The sequence below is a fragment of the Vicugna pacos genome, chromosome 19 (assembly GCF_048564905.1).
Source record: "Vicugna pacos chromosome 19, VicPac4, whole genome shotgun sequence".
In the NCBI taxonomy this organism is placed as follows: domain Eukaryota; kingdom Metazoa; phylum Chordata; class Mammalia; order Artiodactyla; family Camelidae; genus Vicugna; species Vicugna pacos.
The window spans coordinates 19,937,286-19,942,372 of record NC_133005.1 but is presented as its reverse complement, the minus strand read 5'-3'; the positions used below and the strand labels follow the sequence as shown (position 1 = coordinate 19,942,372).

General features: G+C 45.2%; 1 long non-coding RNA gene across 1 annotated transcript; it reads left to right on the top strand.

Annotated features, from left to right (window-relative positions):
- The first annotated feature begins 753 nt into the window (after nt 1-753).
- LOC140687253 (uncharacterized) lies at nt 754-4,631 on the top strand. Its single transcript, XR_012061434.1, has 3 exons — nt 754-1,085; nt 3,747-3,797; nt 4,383-4,631. It is a non-coding gene; the product is annotated as an uncharacterized lncRNA (long non-coding RNA).
- The last annotated feature ends 456 nt before the right edge of the window (nt 4,632-5,087 follow it).

The following is a 5,087-nucleotide window of genomic DNA, read 5'->3' as shown; positions in this document are numbered from 1 at the left end:
ACAATCCCCACCCCGCTTATCCCCAGACATCTCCCTCCGATCATCTTCATTCTTTGTTCTTTGACTATAAGGCTCCTCATGACTGATAGATCCTTGCTTTAATCTGCCTCTTCTTCCATTGTTAATAATAAAGCGATTCATGCTGGTGATTTTGTGTCATTTTGAATGTACAGGAAATTTAAAATAAATGAATGTGGTACACAGCGTACTTCAGATGAAATTCTGGGGTTGGGAAGCCATGAACCATGAATCATGCTTATGAAAAATACACGAGTAAATATGATTTGGGCCAGATAAGGCATTGGAAGATAAATCACAAGCTGGCAGCTGGCTGAAATGAGACCCCAGATTTAACTAAGCCAGACCTGAAATGCCCGCTGCTTTGAGAGATGACTCCGGTGATTTCTCATCTCAGACACCTGAGGAAAGAGCTGAGCGACACTGACCTGGCCCTTGCATGTCCCTAGACCACAGACTTGCCTTGGGCATTTGTGGGGCCTGAGGAAAGAATACAAACAGAGGTCCTCAAACCATCTGTCCAGATATTTCAAGTTACAAAACAAGTTTATAAACTGTAAATAAAATGTTTTACCCTTTATTATGACGTATCTCTATAGTCACCTGTAAGGCCAGGTTTACTGTCAGAATTCTTGTGTTCCTTGGATTTCTAAGCTAGAATGTGGTGATGTCAAGATAACTGACCCCTGGCTTGTGGCCCTCACCCTTTCTCTTCTGCCCTCAGCTGTCCCTCAGGAGGGACTTCTTGTGTCTGGACACTTAGCCTGTGGTCCAAGTTCCTTTCACACCCCTCCTAGCAGCAGCCTTTGGCTTTTCCTCAAGGCCACGGGGATGCACACATAAGGTGTGGTCTGCCCCAGGAAGGAGGCCCCCAGGACCACTCAACCCCCTGGAGGATCGTGTTGTGCTGGACGGTGACAGCGGAAGGGAATGTCTAGTTTTGGGGCTGGGTCATTATGAAGGGAGATATCTCTAAGGATTCTGGGCTGTGACACTGATTCTCCTGGGACATCCCACAGGCCCTGCTCTGTGTGTTGGGGTCTGCTCTGTGAACCATGCCCCCTCAGGTGGGTAAAATCCATACATGGACTTTTGAGTTTGTTCTTTAGAATCGGCAATTAGCTCTTTAGAGAGATCACTGCCGCATTTTCCTAGCATGGGGAACAGTGTGGGAAAGCAGGAGGGCTGGGGGGTAGAGGCAGGCGCCTTCCCTGTAATTTGATTCACTTTCTGTTGGAGAGAAGCACTCTCAGAGTGCAGGCTTCTGCAGTGGCTGATGGCTTAATTGCCACATGCATCTCGTGGGGAACACTTACTTGGCACCCCTATGCGTGACTTCCTGGCACTGGGAAAGCAGCTGACACCTGGAGGGAGCTGAAAGGGTTGGTGGCTGCCACCCAGCAGTGAAGGAGAAGTCAGAAACATCCCTCCTTTGCTTCCATTTAAGTCACTTCTGTATTTTTAAGGGCCAGGTAATTGTGTGACATTTTACTCACCAGGGACCGTACCTTAATTGTTCATATATTGTGTCCCCAGTACCCAGTGCAGTGCCTGGCACAGGCCGGGGGCTCAACAATGTTTGGTAAGGGCACACTGGCTCTGAGCTGGCTCTTGGCGAATGGCCTTATAATTGTCCTGATCTGTGTGGTCTACACCTTCCTCTCACCGTCCCCTCCTGGTAGATCGTGTTATTGGCCAGCAAATATTCCTTTTCTCCTCCTCTTTCTGAAGTGGAATGCACTTCCCTACCCCACTGATGTTGGCCTTGGCCTTGCGACTTACTTTAGCATGTGAACAGATATGATATAAGCACAGGCTTTAGAAGTGCTTATATGGTCTCACTTGACTCCTTTGATCCCTTCCTCTGTCACAACAAGAGCATGTCTCAGGTAGCTGCCCTGCTGGCCCCAGAATGAGACTTGTGGAGCATACTGGAATCCAACCACAGACTGGAGCCCAGCCCAGCTGGGTCCAGCCAAGGCCAATCAAATCCAACAGAGTCATAGTGAACCTTCAGGTCAGTGAGACAGAACTAAATATGTATTTCAGTAAGCCACTGAGATTTTAGGGTTTTTTGTTACACAACATTAATAAAGCAATGACTGATTAATACACCCTCCCGTGCTGGACAACAACACTTGGTTCAGAGCAGCAGGAAAAATGGCTTGATAACCAGAGACCAGAAAGAGGGAAGAACTGAACATATTTCATTGTATCTTGTACCTTTTCCAGCATCAGCATATTCTGGTAGTCTTTTTAAAAATATTATATTTATTTATTACCATATTATTAAATTATGTTTATTTTGGCAGGGCAGGGGGGAGGTAATTAGGTTTATTTATTTTTGGAGGAAGTACTGGGGATTGAACCTAGGACCTTGTGCATGCTAAGCATGTGCTTTACCACTTGAGCTATACCCTCCCCCTCTACGGTAGTCTTATAGCTACTGAATATCAGGATCCTTTTGTATAAATACTAACATCCCACCAGTGAACACATTCCTATTTTATCCCCACAAGTTCTTTCACTAGTTCTTTCAGTTAGGCATCTTAAAATCCAGCTGTCCTTCAAATTTAAGCTCAAATCCCATCTTCTCTCTTGTACATTCCAAATGACTCCATTCTTCCTTCTCTCTAAATCTCCACAAGATGATTTGAAGCAGAGAATTTAGCCCAGGATGTATTGTATATAATGCTGTGTAATCTTCATGCTGAAATCCCTCCTCCTGTTTGTACCTCTCTCCTCCCTTAGTTTCTGAATTTCTACTCTCTTCTGGTTCTCTTCCCAAGGCATTTCCCCCAGTGAAACAAAGTAGATGTGTACTAGGAGCATCTGGGTAACTTTCTGCATCTCTGACGATCACTGGTCCTGCCTTCTTCCTGCCTTGAATAATGAGGTGAAGCTTGGAACTGTGCCAGTCAGCTTGTGACCACAAGGCAGTAAGCCTAAGGGCAAAAAGCCCGAGTCTCTGACCAACCCTGGGCTTCCTAACTCCAGCCTCTTGATATGCAAGTTACTAAAGCCACCGTTAATTGATTATTCTACTTGCAGCTCAAAACATTCCTAATTCAGTCCACACAGTCCAGTAAGAGAAAACCAGGTGCCCTGGAAAATATAACTATCCCTGACGTGCTAACTCGTGCATCACCTTATGAATGCAACCACAACCTATGACTCACAAATCAATGTCATCCATTAAAGGTCACCTGCTTCTATAATACACTTCTCAGTCCCTGTTGTTGGCTTGGGCATCTGTCTCAAAACTTCTTCAACTACAGCATAGGACTTTGTGTCAATCACACGGAACAAGAGAGTGTAAGACTTATGACATCTTGGCCAGTTTCAAAGTAATGCAAAGAGGGAGCACAGCTTATTGGAGCAAGAAGACTTAGCAGGACTAAGAGCTGACTTGTTACCAGGTGTGAAATTGTAAAGCTCAGTATGTAACCCTTGCTCTCACCTGTCCCCATAGGTCTAGTTTCCAAAGTGTCTTCACACGGGCTATCTCAGCTCAGCCTCACAGCCCTGTAACTCAGTCACCATTTATTAAACCATGATTTTCTTCAACTTCTTAATATTAAAAAATTATTTGGTGACATAGAGTCATTAAACGTGTGTGCCTGTATGAGAAATAAGTTGAGCTGAAGCTTTGGTTTGAATGATCCGAGAGGCTTTCCCTTCTAAGAGTGAGCTAGATACTCAAGCTCATTCCTTTGCCTTTGCACCAGGCCACAGCAACAGCACAGCTCCCAGTGCCCATCTGCAGCAGAGGAGGCGAGGTAAGAGACCTTTTGCTTGCTCTTGGTTTTGTTTTGAAAGAAAAAACATCATTTATCAAGAAGAGCTTGCCAACTTAAATTTAGGCTACCAAATACAGAGTGCTCAGAGGCTGGCAGGTCTTAGAATAGAAGCAAAGTCGGAGCATCCTCTCCCTGTATCTCCTCTTCCCTCATGAACATCTGCTTACAGGCCATGAAAGACTGAAGAATTTAAAGCATTTTCACTCCAGCTTTGAGAGCCCAGTGTGCTCATTGTTCTGGCTCTGGCTTAAATTTTTGGCAAGACCAACCCTATCCCAGCCATTGCTTGGCTTCTCTGGCTGCTCCAAGCCACTGGGAGGACACAGTGATGCACCAACTCTCTAGGAATTTTGGGTTAAAAAATCAAGGCAGTGGAATTTTTTAAATGGACTAAACTTCACCTCTAAAACCCAGATGGCTGCCTCTTACGTTCTTATAGAACCTCCTACCCCAACCCTGCTACCCCAAGATGCAACTGCCTGAGATCGTTGGCCATTCTCCCAATCAAACACATTTAACTCCTTAACTTGCTTCCTAAATTCTATTTCCAAATGTTCCCATCAGAATTACTGCTCAGCATAGCCAATTTCAAGCTGCCAACCTGACAACTCTGAACGTGGAGTTGGGCAGAGATGCACAGAATCGGCTCTCCCCAGCCGATGACCGGAGCCATCTCCAGCACACCACGGAGTCTTAAGCAACCCTATCAAGTCAAATTTGGAGGAAGGAGATGAGACTCAATCCTCTTCCCATTCATCTGAGCTGGAAAAGTGGTCTTGTATTAAAAAAAACTTTCTGTTTTTCTATTGTGTACATTTATGTCACTCTGTTTGTGTCTTCAAAGATCTACAAAAGCTGTGATGGGAGAATGTGAAAGTCATGAGGGACATGGTCCATGCCTTGTACATACTCAGTCCCCTATACAGTCACATACCTGAACTCACCTGGACCTTATAGCAACTCTGTAAGGGGAGGGGGAGGCATAGTCATTAGCATTTTAGAGATGGGGAAATCAAAGCTTCATGCCATCTTCCCAGGGTCACACAGATGTATGGGAGAATCAGGTCTTGAGCCTGTCTCCCTCTCCCAGTCCAAGCACTTTTATCTGTGGCCCCTTATTACTCCTCACTGGAGAGCAATCTGAGGACGATGTCAAAGCTGGTTCCAAACTTGGGCATCCTAGGGCTCCATTCAAGTGTTTACACAGACTACTTAACTTACTGTCCATCACGAAAATAGAGGTTTGCAGCCTTTGAATTGTTTTGCTGT